Here is a 25,882-nt window from a genome sequence, read left to right on the forward strand (position 1 = left end):
TGTTTAAGCAAGGCATTAGCATGATAAGAGTTCTAGTTTAGAAAACTCTGGCAGCAATATGCAAACTTGATTGGAGTTGACCAAAAACTTTTGAAGAACTGAATAAGGCAGTGCCCAAAGTAGATTGTCAAGAAGAGGAGAATCAGCAGATATTAGGTGGCTAATAGGGGAAGAGAGAGATGTTGAATTTGGACTCTTTCCCTAGCATTAAATCTGAGTTTCTTCATGTACTTAGTTAGTTGATTATTGTTTCTATTACTTCAAGTATTAAGTTGAAAGCACAGAACAATTGTGTATTCCTAACCAACTATGTGTAAGACATTTCTTTTGGTTCTTTATGAGGGCATGTTGCAACGTCAAGAGTCACTTGTTTAAAGTCATATTGACTAAATTTAAATCTGCCTCATCGCTTATGTGTAACTTCTCTCTGCTTTTGTTTCTTTTTCTGTAGAACAGTGATAATAATGCTTATCTCATGGGGTTGTCATTAATATTAACTGAGGTAATATTTAGATCATTCAGACAACATATGCGGCATATAAGATAGGGGTTGACACTGATAAGTGGCATCTATTATGATTATTTTAATCTCAAACTCAATTGTGAAAGTAAATGAGAGCAACTTCCACTGTAGAAATTGAGACCCAGAAAGTCTGAGGAACTTAGCCAGAAGTTGAGTTAGAAATCAGAGGATTTGGGATGCGAAAACTATGCTCTTCCCACTATGCCACATTGTCCATAAATTTTCCCTTACTTTTCAGGTTTCCTTCCCTCCCTTTCTTTTATGGCAGGAATCCCATAGACTGAATACACTGGGCAACTGATTTTTAAATTCAGTGAATCACCCTTCACCTTTTTGTTCCACCATTACTCTAGTTGGTTATTTCTCATTCTTCAGGGTATATATATATACGCACACACATACACATATATATACACATCTATTTTTTTTTTTTTTTTACTTTCAAGAAAGGCAATTTAGGTGGTGTAGCTCCTTTTCTAAATTCAAATCATAACGTTCTTAGGAGACACTCTAAATATGCAAAGGTTCTCAAATTTTATCCCTCCCTTCCCCAGATAAAGAGAAAACAAGTTAATCTTTACCAATGTGTATGTGGGAGAATTAGAGGATATAGAAGCTGCACACCAATATGAATCCAGTGTTTGTAAAAATCTATCTGAATATGGAATTATAGAATATGCTTAGTTTGCAAAGGATTTATGGATTTAAAAACATGTATTTTTGACTACTCTAGCAAGATAGAAGAGTTAATTGTGCCAGTGGTCCAGATGAATAGATGGAAATAAGAATTAAATGAATACATTTACTGACAGTTAAAAAGTTAAAATACATCCCTATATATTCATGATTTAGTTCTGGCTATTATTACCCCCAGGGATCTCCTTCCATTTTGCTTGCAACTGTTTACTTTGAAATTCAGTAATTTGTGGTAGAACACATGATGAGTTACTTCATTGGTGCAACTTTCAAGTGAAAAGATGTCTTAATGTTGCCTTTTATCAATGCCAATACTGGGCAATGTCTGGAGATATTTTTAGTTATCATAACTTTAAATGAGTGCTGCAGACACATAGACATAGAGGTCAGGGATGCTGCAGAACATCCTCAATACACAGGACATCTGTTCCAGCAAAGAATTAGCTATACCAAGTCCTGAGGTTGAGAAAATCTGTCTTATATTTATAACAGGTTGGAGTTAATCCTTTCATCTTTGATCACAATGGTGTTTCATTCTCTGTACTCCTTGGGCTCTCAAAGCCAGTCTGTCCCCAATACAGAAAGCATTAATTTTTTTTTGGATACCAGGTGCTAAAATGATGTTTAAAAAATAATAAACATGTGCACCACTGCTCGATTACAAATAGAACATTGATACACACTCATTGCTCATATTGTCCATTTGATATTAAAACATGATATGATAAATGGTCACATAGTTAATTATTTCGCTACAACTTCAAAATTTAAAACACAGTTTTGGAAGCAATTAATCCACAGTGGATTAGCCCTTGGGAAGGATTTTGATAAATGAAATGTCAATATCTTTGGCATAGAAATCTAACAGTTCCCAATACAGGTAGGCTCTCTTATAACCTGGATATCTTGCATTCCTTCTCTTTCTCATTTCTGTTATTGTCACCAACATTATAAAGAACAAGGAACATTGTTCAGGCAAGAAAAAAATACTGATTTTTTTTCTAACCCGCCAACTATTGATTTCTCTAATATTTCCAAAGTAATGCTTTCATGACTTCTTATTTAAGAACCTAAAGCTTGGATCAAAGTATGTGTCTACATTACATGCATCTGTGGGATACATCTCATTTATGCCCTACCATTTCTCGTCACATTATTGCATTTGATCTGTCTTTTCTCCAAGACATTCTCCTCCATATTACTAGTTATAAATATAAACACAGAGCTCCAAGCATGTTAGCCATATACTTTAGAACTTCGAATTTTACTCCCTTGCCAGTAGGATAAAATACTTAGTGGAATGCCTAAAACTATTTTCTTTCTGGAACCAGCCAAAATGTCTCATTTTATCTCCTATTAGTTTCCTTTCCTATTCTGTTTTAACTGTATTTAAGAGTTGCCATGTTTGAGCAAACTGGGCAATTATCTTTATTAATGGATTTTTCAAGACAAAGCTCAAACAACATCTCCTGTCTCCTCTCTGAATCCTCTGAATCCAGTTTCTACTTTCTTAGAGTTTATCCCCTTTCTTCTCTATGTTCCAATAGTTAAGTGTAATAATACACACCATATCTTTACAACTATGACACTAACTACTGCTTCATTTTGACTTTAGGTCTACCTTAATCACTGTGGTCTCCCCTCAAACACTGTGGCTTTATCTTATTCTTGCTTGGATTACAAGCACCTATTTTGTTGCTTTTAGCTGGTTTTCTAACAGTGTTTTTGGATAACTTAATAAACATTTCCAAACTATTTATTTCATCTTTGTCATATTATTAACTTTCACCCAAGCATCTACCATTTGGGAAATAACCGATTGTCAGTCTTTTTGCCATTGTGGCATTGATGTGTTTATCAAAAGAATAGATAAGAAGAAGACCCAAGGATGCCTGGCTCACCAAGTGAGTATCATCGGGTAGAAATCATGTTCGATCTAAAAGTCATAATTTGTAGAGAAGATAGTCAGCTTATGCTTTTCTTTTCCCTTTAGCATATGTTGTGCAGTAATTTTGATGTATTAACATGTTGTTCTTAATGAATCAGCAACTCACTGTAAGGGGATATTATAAATGATTTTGAATATGAAGTGGTTATTATTATTCCATATGTATTTTATAAAGCATTAACATTAAGTGAATGTTGATAGAAAGGTCTTATACAGTTTAGACATTTAATATATTTGTAATACCTACTAGAAGTGGCATAAAATATGCATAAAACATGGTGCTTATCATAGTAGTCTTAGACAGTTTACTTTTTAAGAAGCCATGAATATTGTGAAGAACTGCAGTATACAGTAATGGGCTTTAGAGAAAGCCATCCATTAAGTCATTTTGTATTTAACTAAGATAGAGTAAATTCCGTAATTATAAATGCTCCCACACAAAAAAGGACTGAAGAGAAATTTTAGGTGAAAAACATCTCTAGTGAAATAGATGGAAGCCTCAAAGTGATGCAAGAAAATCCATCAGTCGCTCATCTTCTGTCTTGTGCTTTAGCACTCTGTCGTTTGCTCGGTATCTACAGCAATACCATTTTCTATTCTTTTTTCTCCCACTTTTTTCATGTCCTAATCTAAAAAAATTTTTTTTTCACTCCAGTCACAGATTAAGCTCTCTGGGCATAACAGTCAATCAGATATAAGTTCAGAATTCCAAGTCTCCCAAATTTTGCCATGGTAATGATCTCAGCAAATTAATAAAACCTCATTAAACCTCAGTTCCCCCAGTTATAAAATGGGGATATGACAGTAACTGCACTATGAAATTGCCATAAATATTAAATGAAATGTGCTTAGAATGCCCTTATTAGAGTAATTGTTCAATAAATGAATGATTGTATCACCATTTTCCCCACTTTTTTTTTTTTGTATTCTAAATCAAGCCTCTAAGAAAACATTTTCTAAATGGAATACAGTTTTATGACTGATATTTCTCCATGACATGAGGTTGGATAAATTTCTAATTTTAACTTTTTGTTCATTTATATACAGGTTACTGATTGTTTAAACAATATAGGTAAATAGGCAACTCTCCAAGCTGCACTGTCCAAAAGGTTAGCCTCTAGGCACATGTGACAACTGAGCAGGGAGATGTGGCTAGTCCAAACTGAAATATATTTGAATGTATTACACGTATCCGATTTCAAAAACTGGGAGTCCGTTAAGTAAACTATGGAATATTTATGCAATACACCAATGATGAAAATGCAACTCAAAAAAAAGAGTGAGATATCTCTGTGTATATTTAAAATTGAGTGATATTCGATATTTAAGGTTTAGTGAAATGTGAAAGAGATAACTGTATTTGCTATTTCTTTTATTTGTGTGTGTGTGTGTATGTGTGTGTGTTGTGTAAAGAGAGAGATGGTGGGCAGATATTTGCATATAACAATACTAAAAGCAAAAAGTAAAACAATGTTAAATGTTAAAACAATCTTTTTAACCATAAAGAGAAGGAGAAAATAGGGCAGCCAGATATAGAAACTAAGCTGTCAATATGTATATTGTTATATTGATATTTTTTGGAACCTACTGTATTTTACATAATTTTAAAACATAAACAACATGTGAAAAATCCCAAAAAGCAGAAGCAAATGAAACAAGCTAACTGTGTCAAGCTGATGTTATAACTGTGACAAGAACAATTCCAAATGGCTGTAAAAGACTATAATTTTACTATATATCCCTAAATAGGTATGTGGTATATGCCCTAAGGACAAAGATAAGTGCAAAATTTTTAAAACTTTTCAGTTATATTGTTGTGGGCAGTCTTATTTTTGGTCTGAGACAATAGTATGCATCTTGCAGTACAAATGAAATGATTCTTTTTTGGCACCATTTAAGATTTTTGTCATGGAAGAAAGGAAATACAGGTGGCAGATGGAAGAGGTTAAATGACAACTCTGAAATCCAAAATTCATGAAGCACTTCCTGAAAATAAAAATACATGCATCCTACCTCTGCCACACTAAAATGTCTCCTAAACGATGACAGAACCAGTGGTAATAAATAAACATAATACCCAGATTGTGTCTCCAGCTCTCGTTTGCCACTAAAAGGAACTAGAGCACCCTGCAAACCTGTAATTTCAGGTCTAAAACAGGAAATATATAAGATGAACATGGAGCATACTGGAATATAGAAAGCAGGGAATATTTCAAGCACTGTTTTAGTAGAGTTAAAAGGATTCAGGAGCCAATTAAAATAAGCTTTCACTGGCCCTAGTAGGATACATTGATCAAGACCAATAATAATTGTGGTAGATTTAAACATATAATCTGTGTTTAAACTCTTGAATAACAATATAAATAAAAGAAAAATTAATCAGTATATCTATTGGTATATACAATGAAAGCTACTTATTTTTGAAACCAGTAAATAAAAGCATAAAAGATATTTACCTCAATTTCATATAAAAATTATAACTCTAGTATCCAAACTGTTGAACAGGGGAAGTTGTCTTTAGAAAACTATTTCAGCTAATAGATGAGAAAGGCATGATTGTATTTTTTCAGCCCCTAATGAAAAACTAAAGCTAGGCAATAGTCACCAATGACTGCTCACCAACAGCCAGATGTCATGCTCCTCCTGATGGAAGTATTCTCTCCCTCTTTTTCTCTCTCTCACACTCACAAACACACATATACACAAAATCAAACCAAAATATGATCAAGCCTCAAGATCTAACTGCTAATTTACAGAAAGTGTAGGGAACAAACAAAAACGTTAATCAACACAACAGGGATGTAATCAGCACAATCCAGATTGTGGGAAAACATAAGACAAACTTAATTTTGCCAACAAATTAATTGCAAAGAAAAAACACATGGAAGAAAAGCCTATAAATTAAAAGATACTCACAAGATAATCAATCATAAAAAATTAACTTCTTTGAATCATGTTTCAAACGAAGAATATGTGTGTCTAAGCATGAGGTGGGATCGGGATGGGGGAATGGTGTTCTATGCACAAGCATGTGTGCATTGTGTGATACTTCAGGAAATTTGAATAATGATTGGTTATCTGATGCCATTAAGAAATCACTATGGTTATATCAATCACAACAAATATTATGGTTATGTTAATAAGAGTATTTAACTTCGGAAATACCTATATAAATATTTATTGATGAAATGATATGATGTCTTGGATTTTCTTAAAATATCCTGGGTCAGAAGTAAATATGAAGCAAGATTCACTATGAGTTAAAGATTTGCAAATGTTAACCACCATATATAAAAAATGAGACAAGACATTATAAACCTCCTAGAAGAAAATATAGGCATAGCATTCTCTGACATAAATTTTAGCAATGTTCTCCAAGGGCATTCTACCCAGGCAATAGAAATACAAGCAAAAATAAGCAAATGGGACCTAATTAAACTTATAAGCTTTTGCACAGCAAAGGAAACCATAAGTAAAACAAAAAAACAACCTACAGAATGGGAGAAAATATTTGCAAATGATTCAACTGGCAAAGGTTTAATTTCCAAAATATGTAAACAGCTTATACAATTTAACAACAAAGAAACAAACAACCCAATCCAAAAATGGGCAGAAGACTTAAATGCACATTTCTCCAAAGAAGACATACGAATAGCCAATAGGCACATGAAAAACTGCTCAATATTACTAATTATCAGAGAAATACAAATCAAAACTACAGTGAGGTTTTACCTCACACCAGCCAGAATGGCCATCATTCAAAAGTCCACAAATGATAAATGATGGAGAGGGTGTGAAGAAAAGGGAACCCTCCTACACTGCTGGTGGGAATGCAGTTTGATGCAGCCATTATGGAAAACAGTATGGAGATTCCTCAAAAAACTAACAGTAGACTTAACCATATGATCCAGCAATCCTTCTCATGGGCATATATCTGGAGGGAACTCTAATTTGAAAAGATACATGCACCTCAGTGTTCATAGCAACACTATATACAATAGACAAGAAATGGAATCAACCTAAATGTCCATCAACAGATAAAGAAAGATAAAGATAGTTGTGATATATTTATACAGTGGACTACTACTCAGTGATACAAAAAGAAAAAAGAAAAAGAATAAAATAATGCTATTTCCAGCAACATGGATGGGCCTAGAGATAATAATTCTAAGTGAAGTAAACCAGAAAGAGAAAGAAAAATACTATGTGATATCACTCATATGTGGAATCTAAAAAAAAAAATAAAAGCAGACACTAATGAACTTATCAACAAAACAGAAACTGACTTGCAGACATAGTAAACAATCTGATGGTTACTTGGGGGAAGAGGATAGGAAGGGATAAATTTGGGGGTTGGAGATTTGCAAATGTTAACCATACATAAAAGCAAATTTCTTCCATATAGCACAGGGAACTATATTCAATATCTTGTAAAAACTTTTAATGAAAAAGAATATGAAAACAAATATATATATATATACACACACACACACACACACATACATGACTGGACATTATGCCATACACCAGAAATTGACTATACTTCAGTAAAAGAATAAATAAAAACACATTTCTCTTTAGCACAGGGAACTATATTCAATATTTTGTAATAACCTTTAATGAAAAAGAATATAAAAATGAATACATGTATATATATGCATGACTGGGACATTATGCTATACATTAGAAACTGACACATTTTAATACTTCTATTAATGTTTTTAAAAGATGAATAATGGGTATATGGAAGTTCAGTGTACTATTACCTGCACTTTCATATATATTTTACATTTTCCACAATAAAAAGTTTAAAAATATGCAGTTTCATTCTAAACATGACCATGATTCTGCAGTGGTTCTTTCAAAGCATTGATGGTTAAAGATGCCCTTCTCTTAAGTAACAAAGTCAAACACTGCTCTATCAGATATCTTGTAAAATTATAGTGTGGATGTTCTGAGTTTTTTTCTTATTTGCAGACAAGCACTTGAAAAATTAAAATGAGAGCTGTCTCAACCATTGTTCAATTTAATTTTACAGTGTCTTCCAGGCTCTACTAAGGTAGGACCATCAGTCATATTCTGTTTTTATGAGGCCAGAGAATTGTCCAATCTAAGGAACAAGCAGGTGTTTAGGTGGGTGACCATGACTTCAGATTACTATGATGCATCTATTTTTCCATCTTAAAAAATAATAGAATAATACCAACATAAGAATTTTGTTCAAGTCATTTATGGGTCAGCCATGCTTTTCCTCTGTTAAGAAACTCCTCATTTATAGCTGATTCTTTAGGATAAAGCTATGGGTTTCTAATATAAGGTCTAACTGAGTCAGCCACAGGTAAAAACACATCCTATCAGATTATCTTTTAAACTCAAGCTCAAATGTATCTTTTCTTACAGGAATTAAAGATGAGAGAGGTTGACATTTATTACGGGGATGATTGTTTCTTTTGTAGAGATCTAAATACACCATCCTTGCTCTACTCTGTTACTGATTTTGAAACCTGCAGAGCTTCAGTTATGTTTGGCTTTTAATCCAAACTTAAAATACATAAAAGCCACATTTAAAGAGATAGGGCCACTACAGAAGATGAATTTCACATGAAGGAGTAGCCTTTTGTTAGTTCTACTGATAGAATATAAGAGATAAAAAGAGTATCTTCATCTATGTATTAAAGAATGCAAACAATTTTCAAAGTGTAAGTAGAGCTTACAATATTGCTGGAATCCTATAAATAAGTGAATCCTATAAATAAATAAATCTTATAAATGTATAAAATTAATACAATTATTAACTCTAACTTTAGGAGATAAAGGGGGTAGAAAAGAGCCCATGATGATTCATCTTGTCATTTTCCATAGCCTTTCAAACTTAAAATTCCTGGGTTCTCACTGAAGTAATTTCACAAAAGACACTCGAGTCTGTGTTAAGAGAGATTTCAGTTTCAACTATTAGATATGCTACTTACTAACTGAAAGGGATTCTGTATCATTGTTGGTAAATTGTTGCCACTCCCAGAATCTCTGCCTTTTTGATTTGACTTTGCAGTTCCTCCTACTAGAGGCAGAGAATATATCTCTGCTCATTGAGTTTCCATCAATATGGTACGAGTAGAAGTGACAGTGGGCCAGCTTGGTTTCAAGCCTTAAAAGTCATTGCATTTCTGTTCTCACTCCTATTTCTGCTGTTATCATGTAAGAACATGTCCCAATTAACCCATAGTCCCAGCAGAATGAGAGACACATGAAGCTGACATGAACCTATCTTTGGCTTGGAGCCAAACTCAGCCAAATCCAATTAGTTCAGATGAATCTCAGCCAAGTGGAGGCTGCAGGAGTGAAAAAACAAAAACAAAACAATGATTATTATATATCATTAAGTTTTCTTTGGTTTTACTTTTTGTTATGCATTATTACAGTTGCAAATGCTGATTAATCCAGACATTGAGTACAGAACTAAGATACTGCTTTAAGAAAAACCTGAAATGTGTTACAGTGATTACAGCTGTTCTGTAAAAATGTTACAGAACAAGAGAGGGGAGAAAACCAGTAAACCAGTATCTGAGGCTGGAAAACACATTCACTATGTGTCTTAATTTCCTACATGGTAAAATGTTAAAATTTGGTAAAATTTGAAAAAATATAACTAATTCATAGAGACAATATGCATATTTAACTGGATATTATGTGTCAACTGCTTAACCAGTACTTGGTGCATACAAATTATACTCAAATTTTAGTTATAGACATTTTAATGAAAATTATATTAAAAATAAAAGTAATAATTGCAATGTACAAGTGGAAGTTGATATATGAGGAAACCAATGTTACCGAGTCCAAACTCATTCTGCTCGCTGCATGACAGGCCAATAAATCGGGAGACAATGTGTTGGGGCAAGGAATAGTGACTTTATTCAGAAAGCCAGCAGACCAAGAGGATGGCAGACTAATGTATTGGAGAACCATCCTCCTCCAGTCAGAATACAGGCTCCTTTTATACAAAAAAACAGGGGAGGGGGTGTGGTTGATTGTTGCAAACTTCTTGGTGTAGGAATTACTTGTTCTTGCAGCTGTCCACGTGGGCCAGCTCATGGTACTCCTATGAAACCTCCAACAAAACAAATGTTATTCTGTATTCTGCAACTTGTTATCTTTACATGAGTGCAGAGCTAGCAAGACTAAGCCTAGAAAACAGAGCACAGGGTTAAAGCCAAAGGAACAGATCTAATATGCAGTCAGATCTGTTCTTTTCCATTACACTAAGACACAGCAAGAAAGGAAACTAACTCATACTTAAACTCCTAGTAGGTAAAAGAATTAAGGTTTGAACCCAGGTTCAACCAGTTACGCAGCTCTTGCCCTGCTGAAGCTCCCTGGAGCACAGAGGTTCTCAAACCTGGCTGCCCATGAAAGTCAACTAAGGAATTCTGAAAATATATGCATGTCTTGGTCTAAATTCCATAGATACCCCCTTCATTAGTCTGAATTGAAGTCAGAAATTTTTGAAATATCTCTCATGATTCTAGAACACAGGCATGATTAAAAGCCTCCAACGCAATGGGAAGACACAGTAAAGTACGGTGGGTAAGAGCTGGACTGCTATCTTCAGTCTGCACAGCCTGGTATTCCAGTTCTCCAAGGAGAGAGAATCTGTTCCTCATTTTCCTCACCTGCAAAATGGAGATTATGATTATATTACCTCATAGGATTGTTCTGAGGATTTAATGATTTAATATTTGTGAAGTGCTTGGAACAGTATGTGGATATAGTAATTGCTAACCTGGTGATTCTTAAATAAAGAGAACAGGCCTGGAAACAGATAACTTGGTGGTGGTGGTGGTAGCTCCAGCTGTTGCTTGCTAACACTAAGAAAATTACACTCATTATATCATAAAATTCTCACCTATAGGTGAGAATTATTGATGGCTTCATCCCTACCTCTCTTTATTTTTCTTCTGTTTCATTTTATTTGGGTTTAATTATTTTTTAGAATTAAAATGTTTAACCATAATAGCATATCCTATTTTGTTTTTGAAATGTACTAGGAAATTTGAACACTGATTTTTGAAGGCTAAAAAACAATCCTCATCATTCAAAGGCTAAAATTAGGGTTCAAACAAACCATTTTCTTTCAGGTTAGGTAACTCACAAATTGCATAATAAACGTTAAGTGAGCAATATGGGAGGAATTTAGAACTTAGGATCCCTTGAATTTTAATCAACTCATTTTGAAAACAGCACAATAACAGATTATCATTGAAATATGGTAATTCTCTTCTTCAGGGAAGGTTTTTATTGAGTCATATAATTTTTTTTCTTATAAAGGAAAATACAGGATCTAATATTATTCCATTCTGGGCAACTTCCCAGTAAAAGTTGCTGAGACAAGAAGATCTGTGATGGCTTTCATTTTTGTGGAAGTGGAATAATTTTAATTTGAACGTATCTGCAAATATAAGGGTGGGAGGAAATTATTTCCAGATCCAGTTTGAGATACTAAGAATTTTCTGACTCCACAATCTGTGCTTTTTCTAGACAATCTATTTGGATTGGTCCAACATAAATAGAGGTAATCAGTTAAAACTTGCGTTGGCTGTGTTTGTTTCAGCCAACAAGCTTCTACAAGCCTTTAATGTGTTGCTTTGTTATGGCCTAATTTCTCCACAGCATTGTGATGTTTTATAAATATGTATTTAGATTTTCTTCCCCCTACAAGACCACAGCCTTCTTGAAGCTTATGTCTGTGTCTTCCTCAGATATAAATTAATGCATTTTTTGCAGACGTCTGTGTGGAACAGTGAGAGAACACTTTCATTTTCTTCAGAAAGATAAATTATTGATCTATAAAACCTGAAGTTTGCTAAAAAGGGTGTGAGTAAATGTCATGAGGAAATCAAGGAAAAGAAAGAATACAAACTTTTATCTGTTCTGTCTGCAAATCTTTCTGAAGGTCTTGGGTGTTTTTAACTGAGGTCCATGCAAGGCAGGATAAACAAGATTTCTAGGATAAGTATTATGAAATAAGCCTGGAAAGAGTCTGGACCAGGCTCTATACTGAGTTAAGTGGTTGTGGAAAAGTGTGATTTGAGGGTGCTGCAGTGAGAAGGGAGCAGACCCTGGACCCTCTGCTGCAGCTACCAAGATGTCCTGGGAAAGCTGACTGCACAAGTGTATACAAAGAAACGATGCTGCAAACCATTCTGGAATGAACTGTGCTTAACTGACTATACTCCCAAGGAATTTTCCTTCCTGTATTTCTCCTTGAAGAATTGCAGTGGTAGGACAATGATTTTCACTAATGCCAGTGAGAAGAACAAGGATAGGATCAAGTTCAACCACGAAACATTAATAGTTGGCTCTTGCATATTTGCAACCTGGTGGGTGCAGAAGGGATGAACAGTGACAATGCTTTGGAGTACAGGTTTTAGCTGTGATACCAGACCTTGGCACTGGAGGCATAATGGCAGAGCTCCAACCATTCTGGAGCAACCAGGATACATTATCCACACTGGAGACTTCTAAGCTTCATCTTTGAGGAATTGGCACTTTGGACACAAAAGGGTATACATTGCAGAAGATACAAAGAAAGAGTATGTGTGTTTGTTTGTTTGTTTGTTTGTTTCAGGGTGTCCTGGTGTTCTTGACAATATGAGCAACATCAGCAACAGGTTACCATCACCACTGAAGGACTCTGTGGAAGGCCTACCTTAAAATGAAAGTTGGTGTATCCATGTGTATCAAAGAGTGTATCTAGCTCTAGAATTACTGGGAATGAAATAGGATACCCTACCCAAGCAAGATAAAAATATTTAACAGGTATATTGGCTTCCCACATTGTCATGGCTCTGGAGATGTAATGTAAGTTGGATAGGTTAGTTGCCAGGGCTGCCAGAGCAGGGGCTGGAGTCTCCGACTGTTGCTTGCTGCCTCTCACTCACCACTCTCCAGGTGAAAATTCCTAGCAAGGTGGATGAGGCGAAAACTCCTTGCCCACGCAGTCCACCTATAGCAGCTCCCTCCAATGCTCCAGCCCCAGGACCATTTCTTTTGGATGAGCCCCAGAAGGGACAACTCCAAGATCATCTTAACCTGCAGCACCAGCATGAGGCTCCTGGCCAGCATGGTCAAGTTAGGCCAGAAGCTGGAGTGATACCACATAGCTAAACAGAGATCAGAATCCATTAGGTTTCCTGGCTCCTCCCACACTGAGTTCTTGGTGGCTCCCGTGGATGTGACCAGCAAGCGCCACCACTTTGAGAAGGAGCTGGTGGGTCACAGCCAAGAGGAGCCAGATTCCAGCTAGAAGGAGAACCTGAGGCTCTCGAGGGTTGTGATACCAAGGCTCAACATGTGGATCAGCAGGACCCAGGAGCCTGGAGATCAGGACCCTCAGGAAGTGCAGAAAGAGTCAGCAGCCACCAGGAGGACCCTGTGGAGGAAGAAAGCAGATGCCTCTTTGGATGCCGAGGTGTGAGGAGCCCTCCCCAGAAAGACGAGCAGGTGGTCTCGGGGCCCCTGCGCCACCCCTGTCTTACCACTCCATTTCCTTTCTGCCTCTGGACCCAGGACCAGGAATGTTGGGGAGAATCTGCCAGCCCCTTCCCGGCCCAGCTCCAGGGGCAGTGGTGCTGGCCCTAGGTTCTACTGCAGGCAAGGCGGGTCCTGGGCCCCAGCACTCCCTCCCGTCCATCCACACCACAGGCCTCAGCCTTTGGTCTGGAGACAGCTCCTACTCTCTGCTCCCTTCAGGGTCAGGGACACACCATCCCACAAGAACCCGAGGGCCACCTGTCTGATCTGCACCTGGCAGGTGCCTCCCAGTGTGTACCTTGGAGGTAAATTTGTTTACTTGAAAATCCTTAGCCTAAATGACCCTGTTAGTTCTGTGAACTGGATATCCATGCACGGCATTTCAGGGTCACTTAGGATCCTCTGACCCAGCCCAGTTACCTCCTCCATCCTAATCTTAGGTCCCTTATCCCTAGCCAGTCAAAACCCTAAATGTACCATCTCAGATTTCCTTATCTTTCCAAATGATTCACATATATCTAAATTTACTCCTGTTCTCCTGCGGTTCCCTCCTTCTTTTTTATCCCCCTAAAGGATCACTGTCAAAATATTTAACATAGCCCAAATTACTAGGAAATTTGAGACAATTATCAATTTTCAGAATAAAACATAACATTTATTAATTTTATTATTGGGTGAATTCTTCTCAAACTTTTCCAGAGAAGTTAAGTATAATTTGCCTATTTTCTCTTTCACTCTCTCATGCTTGTGTGTACTGCAGTTAAAGTTCATGATGTTGTGTGGCAATGCATATTCATTTCCTGTTAGACTAGAAGTTCTGTAAAAGTAGAAACTATGCTCCTGATTGTAGTATTGACTGCATTTAACAGAGTAATAAATCTTCTGTGGGATTTTAATAAATGGCCATTGAATAAAACCATATTATCTAGGGTTTGTGGCTGTTTTCACTTAATAATAATGAATAGTTTTCCTTTGAATATTGCTATGAGACCCTGAATACTATTTGACTACTGTATAGGTAATGTTAACAACCTGGAGGAAACAACTGATTTCAGAAGCCTAGCCAATAAAGTCTCAAACTCTACACCTACCTTAAAGGGATCACCTAGGTTACATGCAATTTGATTTAGAAAAGATACACATGTTGTGGGATGACAAACTTAGGCAATTAAGGAGACTCTCCTGAAGAAAAAGAAAGCAAGTTGCAGATGCAAATTTGGTGCTGTGGCTTGGAAGAAGACCAGGCCTGTGAGGGGCTCTGAAGCCAGGTGTTATTGGCTCCACAGAAAATCCTCTCTCTGGTATGTATAGAATTACCTTTACAGAACAAGATGCAATGCTGTTTCTCAAATTTTACAGAGTTTCAATATAACAAATAGTCACGTTTGTAATGGGGGAGCATATTTATTTTGAAGCAGAAGAAGGATACATATACTGAAAATATTACTCATTATTTTTGTTCAAAATCCCTTATATGAATCTCCTAGGCAATTTTTTTTTTCGCTCAGAACCAAACCAAGGTATAGCCTGTTTGTAATTTATGAACTTGTTGGTTTCTTACTGTTAAAGAGTGAGAACTTCATGACACATCGAATGTCTTTTCTTAGAAGCCAGGAAATGTAGATATAAATGATATATTCAATATTGTAACTCTTCACAGCCTTGGTTTTCCATAGTTCCTTTCCCTTCTCCTTCCACCATTTTGGTTACTTGGGTTTTTATCGCCTCTTTAATGATTTTTTCCCCCAATTTTACTACATCTATTTTTCAGTGTACCTCAGATCACCAAGTATAAACAAGTTACATTTGAATTATTCACCTAGGAACCCAGCAGTTTAAAAGAAAAAAAAGGAGGGGGGGAAACAATGGAGATGGAAAGGATGGGACTCTTTAGAGATAGTAAATAAGACTACAGCTTCTGAACTTTCACACCTCAATTCCCATCTCAACTCAGCAAAAATTAGAATTACCTCTGCTCTCCCTCTTGTAATGGCAAGGCCTGGGGTCAATGTGAGAGTCAGGGGGTGAGGTTAGCCTTCCTGCTGTGGTTCTTGCAAGGTCAAGGATAGTAGCAAAATGTATCTTAACTGGAATTACAGGAAAGCTAAAACTCAGCACACAGGAAGCTGAGAGTCCAGCTGGGTTAGGGGAGATTGGGAAGGTCACCTAGGCAGAGAATAAAGGCCCAAGACAAAGGAGAATTCAGAAACAGGTATTTGAAATGAGAGATGCCAGCATGGTGATCTAGAAACAGAGAGCAAGGCATGGAGGAAGAAGTGGTCTGGGATAGGTTGTGGCAATAATTGATTTACCTTTCTCTCTGTCCTGTGATGCATAGGCAGGTTGGTTTTATGTAAAGAACTAGTGTAAAGAAAGATTTAGGAGACAGAATTCATATGGCTTTCAGAGTCTACAATAGTGTTATTTCTAAGATAAATTAATTTCAACAGTTGCACAAGCTGGAAAAAGCTTTCAGAAATTAGTTACTTTTTAGGTTTTCAGTACAGCATTGTGTTCTTCAACACCATCTGCTTCAGAAGGCTTCCTTGATAAATCTAATTCAACTGCCAGTGCTCTTTCAAATTCACCTGAGATTCTTGCACATTAGTGAAATTCTGTGTTTCCAATGATTTCACATCTACCCTGTTACCATAATTAGTTTAAGTATCTTGACAATGAAGATTGTGCCTGATCTTTATTGTAGTTTCTAATTATTAAATTAAAAATTCTATATACCCAGCATTCTACTTGTTCTATTTTATATGGTGTGTTAACAAACCACATTGAATTTTACTCTCATTCCTTTCAGACAAGAACTCTAAAATAAAGATATTATATCTTCTCCTTTTTTACTGAAGGTAAATATTCTGAGACATATAGAGATTATGTTATCTGAATATATAGCTACAAACAGATCTAAGACAAGGACCCCAGTTTTCTTATTCCAAGCTGGAAGTTCTTTCCTTTTTTATGCTTCAGGAGTCCCAGTCAACCAGTTCATCTGTTTATCCAGTTTATTAGTCAAAAGCAGTTGAGCAGCCTCTCTGTGCCAAGCAGAGCTAGTCACTAAAAACTCGGCTTGCGTGCTAATAGGGGGCATGTCTGAGACTAGAGTATACCTCTCTTACCTTTAGGATAAAGATACAAAGAATCAACTTGAAAAGTCCAGCCCTAGCATGGATAATTCTTATGGGAAGTAAAGCTCATGGTGTAGTTTAGATGTTAATGACACTGCACTAACCCAGCACCAAATGAACAATGCTTAGATACACAAGACCAGGTCTGGAATCACCTTTACGCCATCACAGGGAGCAGAGAATTGGCTCAGTGGCCACAGGCATCTCCCTATCATCACTGGGGCTGCTGTCAGCTTTGGAGACAGTACCAATCCTGACTAGTCCTGCAGATGCCTCTGCTGGGTATGTCTTTCTGAATGTTGACAGCTTTTGCTTTTAGAGTGGGCTCAATAACAGGTGGAATTTAGGAAGACCCAAAGTTTGGTGGAGTATTCCAAACACTAGATAGACTTAGTACATATGATTTTAATCAGCAGACTAGGTGTAAAACAATGATGGTGGCAGGCAAGTTTGTTTTTTCTTCTCTGAGAGAGACTCCATGTTTCAGGCTGTGGAATATGGGAGAACTGGGTTCATATCCTCTGCTATTTACTCTGTGGCCTTAGACAAATTTTTTGAAATTTCTTATCTTTAATGTCCTTGTTTGAGCAAAGGAATATAGTATAATCATATTTTCTCTCTAAAGCTGTATTAAAGGTTAAATTCAAGTGGATGTTTATACATATATATACATAAGATATATATATAAAAGAAAGAGATTGAGATTAGTAGAATGTGCTCTATCTGAATTCTGGAAGAATCTAGACTGAAATAGAGGTTTGGTGGCATTGAAGTGAACATAGGCAGGGATTTTTACTTCATATTTTATAAGTAAAAATTTATAAGTAAAATTTTTTTAATAATAGTAAGATTGTGAGGGATTTTTACATTCTGTGTTCATGTGCATGTACATGTGTGTGTTTCATATAAGAGTACTTAAGAGGCACTGCACAGGTAGCATATGTAAAGAGCCTGGATCACAGAGCACATTCTCTTTAGGTAAGTTTCTTTTCTTCCTTTGCTTTAAGATCATTTAACATAATGAAATTGACAATCCTTATTACTGGCATCTTCTAAAAGAGATGCCATGAAATTATTAAATGGCCTGGGAAGTTGGTGGGGGTACAGGGCTCTGAGGAAGTAGAATGCATTCCTAGGAAAGAAACTGGAATATTCTGGGTCATTTAAAGTAATCAGCTGACTGCCTTGTTCTTCTTCTGGCTGTATACTGAAGAAACCCCTTCAGCTATTGTCCCAGAAAACCTCAGCATAAAAATGGAAAGGTGAAAAGATTTGTAATCAAAACAGCTGTGGTTTAGCCCTTGCTTCACAACAGAAAATTCACAAGTCACTTAACCCATGCATCCTAACATTCCTAATCTGAACAGTTGATTTAATTTTCCTTCTCTTTCCAAGTTAGGCTGACAATCTTTGTGATGCAGTCAAATGAAGTGGTTGGTGACTTCAAAAACATTTTCATCTAGTCATTCATTCATTCATTCATTCATTCATTTATTTAAAGTTGTTTGAAGATCTATTAAAGAGCACCAAGGGAATAGAACTGAAAGTCCAGTGGTGGAGGAAGATGCCTTAAAGTACAGTATAGTAAAAGTCATGGGGGTGCTGGGGTCACCGAGAGAATAACTAATTACCAGGAATAACTAACTGCCTTTGCTTTGCAAAATACAAAATATTTTTCAAAACCCAGAAGTTCCTGTTATTTCTAATTCAGTAGCGCTTATCTATTTTCCAAAGAAAGGCTTACCTATGAATTACCAACCTATTGTGTTTTCCATTTAGCTAAGAAAAAAGAGAAATCTTTTTTTTTAATCCTGCATTTCTTCAATCACTCTTTATAAAAGTTCAACAGATAAACTGTTTCCTCCACCCTCACTCCATAGATGCTCTTCTGTGTCTTTTCCACTCTTTATTCCTTTCTCTGAAATGTTCCCATTACTTATAACTTCACCTACTATCATCTTCCAACTACCCACATGAGTTGATATTTTGTAAACAATAACTTTTTGGAAATCAAGTATCGTCTAGCCATACCAGTTTCAGATAATTGGGATGATTGCTTAACGGCCAGGATGTTGCTACAAATTAAGAATAGTTTTGCTGTACTAGGCATAAGATGGAGTTTCTCTGTCAACTTATCTCTTTTCGTTAGACAAGATCTAAGGCCAAACAAATTACCATGGCCTTCATTGTTAGCAGATATGTCTAGCCCTTCATTAAACACACAGCTTTCTATGAATGCTGAAGAATATTTTCCATATTTTCAAGTAGCACTGCTTACAAAATAAAAACTAGTGTATTCAGAGCTCCTCAAGGCAGAGTTAGTCAATACACCTTTAATTCACCTTGGGGAGTGAACTCTGGGCTTCTAACCTCAACATCTACAAACCTGCTGGCATTTAATTGCCTGGATATATTACAGTATTCCTTTGTGATTTAATAGTTTTTAAATGTGAGGTGAAGTTTCCTACCTCATTAATCATATTTGACAATGCAAACAGGGAGCCAACCTTTCTTACAATACATAGGGAAAAAAAAATCCACCTTTGGTTGTTTCCATGTGTAAATAATTTTTTCTTGTCTTTAATTCTACAAAGCCTCCAGCTCAAAATGAATACCCATATTTAACCATCTAGAGCTTGATTGATGTTGCTATATGGCTTTTCAGTTGCTTCTGACATAATGCCCTTTCCTTTGAGCATGTGACTTTAAGCATCATTCTTTATGCACATATAGAATGTGGAGTGGATTTAAGAAACTTAACTTCCAATAAGTTTCTTATTTATTGGAATCATTATTTATAAATACTCCATTATTTGATGATAAAATAATCAAGGAATTGACATCTTCCTTTTATATCTTTAGCATGAGTGATAAGTTGTAAAATATATTTTTAAAAATTCCCACCTAAATCCTATGCTAAATATGGGATGAAGTTTGGGATGAGACTGACATAATCCCAGCCCTGCTCTGTTTGCCTCTCTTCTTTATCTTAGCAACTGGCATTATCATCTACATAACTGTTTGAGCCAACATTCTAGAAGTTTTCATTGATTTCCCCTTCTCTCTACATCCAGTCATCAGCAAGTCCTATTCAACTTGCACAATGTATTCTGAAAGCAACTACTTTCTCCATTTCTACTAGCAACAACATTGTCCAGGTCATGCTAATCTCTCACCAGAAATGCTGCAAGAAGAGCCTCTGAACTGATCTTTCTGCTTGTTCTCTGGTCTCCCTGGAATTTACTCTCCAATGAATTTCAGTGATCTTCTAGACCCTCATTCTTCTAAAGATTGATTTTGAAACAGCAGCATCAGTATCACATGAGAGCTAGTTAGAAATGGAGAATCTCAGTCCCCACTCCAGACCTACTGAACCAGAATCTTTCTGTTAATGAACCCTTCAGGGGGATCTGTATGCACAATAAGTTTGAGAGATACTGATCTACAACATAAGCAGTTTTATGATTGAAAGTCTTCAACAGCTTTTTTAAATTAATTAATTAATTAATGAATTAATTAATTTTACCTAGAATAAATCCAATAAGCTCAAACTCTTTAATATGGCTCAGGAATCTTTATGTATCAGGATGTTTGCCATAGCCTCTGACCACCTTTTGTTCAAGTCTCCCCTGTATTCACTGTTCTCCAGTCACAGGAGTGATCTTTCTGCTCCTAGAAAACATTATGGGGGTCTTGGCACTGGCTGTTCCCTCTGCCCATAATGCTCTTACCTTATCATGTCATGGCTGGTTCCTTTCTGTCATTTGATCTTAGATTATATATCACCTGATCAGATATAATTCCCCTTAACTACCCAAATGAAAGTAGTCATCAGATTATTCTGTTTCCAGGCTCTGTGTTAATTATCTGCTTAGCATTTTATGGTCATTTCACATTTTTTCTTCTATTTGTTTGTTTGCTATCCCTCTCCTTTCTTCTAGAAAATTCATATTCTTGCTTGCCATGCATTACAGGCATCCAGCCAGGTATACACTGAATGGAAAAATGAAGGAAGGAATGAAGGAAGGAAGGAAGGAAGGAAGGAAAGGAGGAAGGAAGGAAAGAAGGAAGGAAGGAAGGAAGGAAAGAAGGAAGGAAGGAAGGAAGGAAGAAAGGAAGGAAGGAAGGAAGGAAGGAAGGAAGGAAGGAAGAGGGACATATCCCGGACATTTCCAGGAGGGAGGCTAGGAATGTGTTCAGGAGAAACCAGCAAGTGGGCTGGGATGAAGCTTGCAAAAAGTATTTCTGCTTTTCTTAAGTCTGGAACTTGAGAAGGTAGAAAGGACTTTATCATTTAAGCAATAGTACCCAGGACAAATCTGTTCTGCTTGTAGGCATTCCCTCCAAAAAAAAAAAGAAAAGAAAAGAAAAAAAAGAAAAGAGAACATTGATAACATTTTTTGCTTCAAACAATCTTTCATAATTTAACAAAAATTTGATGTGATTCTTGGTGTGGGAAAAAGGTCCCTGATAGAGTGCAAGTTCAACAAGTAAAGCACATTTAGGCTCATTGCTAAAGTAGGCTCTCACCATCACTATCCTTGGTAAACTGAAATGTAGAGGCCAGGTGGGTGGCATAAATGCTACTCCCCCAGCTAAAACAAAAGGGAGTAGCAGGGACTGTCAGAAAAAGAGAGTGTAATAGCACCCCTAATTATTCTCTTTTTTTATTTCCTTTTTTCATTTCCTGCCTCTTATTCTAAACTGTAACGTGTATGCATTCACATGTTCCTTGTTTTCCTCTTCCACAGTAGAGCATCATTTTTACCTCTCTAAGGCTGAGAATTTTATCTACCTTTCACTTTGCTTCTCCAAGGACCAGCACAAGAAACAGAACATAGCATATTCTGTACAAATATATTTTGAATGAATAAATAAAAGGAGAAAATAGCTGATGAAGAAAATTTCTGGAAGGGAAAGGAAGAGCTGGAAGTTAGAGAAAGAATATGCCTTTTAATGAGACGAGAAAGTACTTGAAAATATGTATTACTAGAGTGTAACATTTGTAAAGTTCCTATTTTTTTTAAGGAGAGAGATAAATGCACTGGACACAATTACCATTCCATTTTAACATTCACTATTTGCCTCTAGCACAAATGTAGACTGTGAGTCAGGTTTCGGACTGTAACTCTCCAGCTTGTCAGTATTCCTGCCTCTGATAGTACCAACTTTTTACAGGTGGGAGGAGAATCAAGATTGGTTTCCTTTTGGAAAGATCTCACTGGAGTATTTACATGAAAACTAACGAAGCAGAAGAGCTTGCCTATAGAATTCCCTGTCTTAAGAATGCTTGCTGGCTGGAGGAACAAAAATAAATCAATGGTTTATGTGGCAAGGTACTGACAGAAACAATGCCCCCAGTCATCCATATTCTTACCCGTGGTGAATAAAACATTGTGAAAAATCTTGGAAGTCTTAGATCACTGGAGATGCTATTGCAAACCACTTCCAGAAACAGATGGATAATCAATTAAATAATCCCTTAATTTGTGACTGAGGTGCCTGGTCAAAGAGAAGAGATTAAACCATTTACCAATAATTAGTTTTATGGGGAAGTACTTAAGGTTTCTTAGACTTTAAGCTTAGAAGAGAAAGTAAGTATTTAAACACCCATTCTAACATTGATTATGGAATACAATAAGTAACTGTCTTTTATATTCCACCAGTTTTCTGCAAATTTAAAAGTATAAATTTAGACCAATATCTCTGAGATTTTGTTTCCTTATTTGTTTATAATATTAAGACAATCAACTCATTGTGAATGAGAGTGTGTGTTTGTGTGTGTGTGCAGAGGGGTGGTATGTGAGAGAGAATGAGGAAACATGTCAGGCAATAAGTAGGTAACAAATAAATCATGAATGTTGCTTTTATTATGATTAAGGAAAATTAATTTAAATACATTTAGTACTATGGCAAATTAATTAACAGATATAAAAGTAGTTTATTATATATAAACATAGCAATATGTTTATGACTATCATTAAAACATGGTTGTGCTAAAATTTTATGTTTGTTATTTTCCTAACAAAGGGACAAAATTTCTTTAACCTAAATGGGTCATAAGCATCCACAATGATACAAGGACTAAATGAAATAAGTGTTAGCTATTACTATTATTAATTATTGCCATTTGTCAATATTTTGATTCATTGCATGAGAGCATATCTCATGTAAATCCAACAAAATCTAATTTGGCCACATTCTATGAATGCATTGCCATGATCATTTCAAAACAAGGACACTTTTTTCTTATTCTCTTTTTACTATTTTTCTATTATTTTATTATTTATTCTAGTATAGTTGGTTTACAGCACTGTGTTAATTTCTGGTGTACACCATAGTGATTCAGATATATATATAGTGTTCCTTTTCATATTCTTTTTCATTATAGGCTTTTACAAGATATTGAACATAGTTCCCTGTGCTATACAGTGGATCTTGTTGTTTAACTATTTTATATATAGTAGTTAGTATCTGAAAATCCCAAACTCCCAATTTATCCCTCCAGAGCCTCTTTTCTCCTGGTAACCATATATTTGTTTTCTGTATCTGTGAGTCTGTTTCTGCTTTGCAAATAAGTTTATTTGTGTCACTTTTTTAAGATCCCACATATAAGTGACTTCATATAGTGTTTTTCTGTCTTTCTGACTTACTTCACTTAGTATGACAATTTCCAGGTCCATCCATGTTGCTGAAAATGGCATTATTTTATTTATTTTTATGGCTGAGTAGGATAGACAGACAGATACATAGATAGATAGATAGATAGACAGATCTCACAACTTCTTTATCTAATCATCTATCAATGGACATTTAGTTTGCTTCAATGCCTTGACTATTGTAAATAGTGCTGCTAGAAGCATTGGGGTGCATGTATCTTTTCAAATTGGAGTTTCCTCCAGATATATGCCCAGGAGTGGGATAGCTGGATCATAGGGTAAGTCTATTTTTAGTCTTTTTAGAAATCTCCATACTGCTTTCCATAATGGCTGCATCAAATTCCATTTCCACCAAAAGTGTAGGACCTTTCCTCCATACTCTCTCTAACATTTATCATTTGTGGACTTTTTAATGAAGGCCATTCTGACCAGTGTGAGGTGATATCTCAGTATAGTTTTGATTTGCCTTTCTGTAATAATTAGCAATACTGAATGCTTTGTCACGTGCCTTTCGGCCATTTGTATGTCTTCATTTGAGAAATGTATGTTTAAGTCTTCTGCCCATTTTTGTATCAGACTGTTTGTTTTTTGTTGTTGTTGTTATTGAGTTACATGAGCCATTTGTACAGTCTGGAAATTAAGCCCTTGTCAGTAGCATTGCTTGCAAATATTTTCTCCCATTCCAAATGTTGACATTTTCCTTTGTTTATAATTTCCTTTGCTATGTAAAAGCTTATAAGTTTAATTAGATCTTATTTTTTTATTTTTGCTTTTTTTCTGTTTCCTGGGTAGATTGCCATAGGAGAACATTGCTAAGATTTATGTCAGAGAATGTTTTGCCTATGTTTTCTTCCAGGAGCCTTATAGTGTCTTGTCTTATGTTTAAGTCTTTGAACCACTTTAAATTTATTTTTGTGTATGGTGTGAAGGAGTGCTCAAATGTCATTGATTTACATGTGGCTGTCCAGTTTTCCCAACACCACTTGCCAAAGATACTCTTCTCCATTGTATATCCTTGCCTCCTTTGTTGAAGATTAATTGATCATAGGTGTATGGATCTTTTTTTACTATTTTAAAGTGAAGCTTTAATAATTGTAGATCCACCCGCCTCAAAGTTTATGAAAATCACTTGAAGATGGCTAGTTGCAATGGTTTCGTGATTGTTTCTTTTAGCTGTGTTTTATTTGAAATCACTAAACTACTGTTAGATGCTATAGATTGAATGCTTGTGTCTCCCCCAAAATTTATATACTGAAATATATATTTCCCCAAAATGATGGTTTAGGAAGTGAGGCCTTTTGGAATTAATTAGAATTAGATGGGGTTATGAAGTGGAATCCTAATTATTGGGATTAATGCCCTGACAAAAGCCACAAGAAAGCTTGCTTCCCCTGCCTTACAACAATACCACCATCTCCACCACCTCATACATGATTTACTTTTCCACTTGATTGTTGCCACTTTAAATTTCCTGACTCAAGTCACGTATCACTTGCTCTCTGAAGTCTTCCTTGCTTCCCCCAGATATTAATGAAGCCCAGGAATATATTAAGTGTCACTTAAAATGTAGGTTAGCCATGGTTTTTTCAGGTAAACCAAAGCCCTCCGGGTGCTTAAAATAGTAGAAGTTTTTGTGTATGATGTGAAGGAGTGTTCTAACTTCATTGGTTTACATGCTGCTATTCAGTTTTCCCAACGCCACTTGCTGAAGAGACTGTCTTTTCTCCGTTGTATGTTCTTGCCTCCTTTGTCAAAGATTAATTGACCGTAGGTCTGTGGGTTTATTTCTGGACTCTCTATTCTGTTCTATTGATCCATATGTCTGTTTTTCTGCCAATACCATGCTGTTTTGATTTCTGTAGCTCTGTAGAATTGTCTGCAGTCTGGGAGGGTTATTCCTCCAGCTTCATTCTTTTTTCTTCAATAATGCTTTGACAATTCTGGGTCTTTTTGCGACTCCATATAAATCTTAGGATACTTTGTTCCAGTTCTGAAAAAATGCCCTAGGTAATTTGATAGGGATCACATTAAATCTGTAGACTGCCTTGGGCAGAATGGCCATTTTAACAATATTGCTTTTTCCAATCCAAGAGCATGGGATATCTTTCCATTTCTTTAAGTCTTCTTTAATTTCCTCAGTCAGTGTTTTGTAGTTCTTCAAGTAGAATTCTTTCACCTCCTTGATCAGATTTACTCCTAAGTATTTTATTGTTTTGGATGCAGTTTTAAAAGGGATTGTTTCTTTACTTTCTCTTCCTGTTATTTCATTGTTAGCATAAAGAAATTCAACTAATTTCTGTATGTTAATCTCTTATCCTGCTACCTTGCCAAATACTTTTATCAGCTCTAGTAGTTTTTATGTGGTGCTTTTAGGGTTTTCTACATATAG

General features: G+C 35.9%; 1 pseudogene; it reads left to right on the plus strand.

Annotated features, from left to right (window-relative positions):
* Nucleotides 1-13,641, plus strand: part of LOC140686377 (ladinin-1 pseudogene) — a 41,560-nt pseudogene extending 27,919 nt beyond the window's left edge.
* Nucleotides 13,642-25,882: the final 12,241 nt, after the last annotated feature.

Source organism: Vicugna pacos, chromosome 16 (genome assembly GCF_048564905.1).
Source record: "Vicugna pacos chromosome 16, VicPac4, whole genome shotgun sequence".
NCBI classification, from domain to species: Eukaryota; Metazoa; Chordata; class Mammalia; order Artiodactyla; family Camelidae; genus Vicugna; species Vicugna pacos.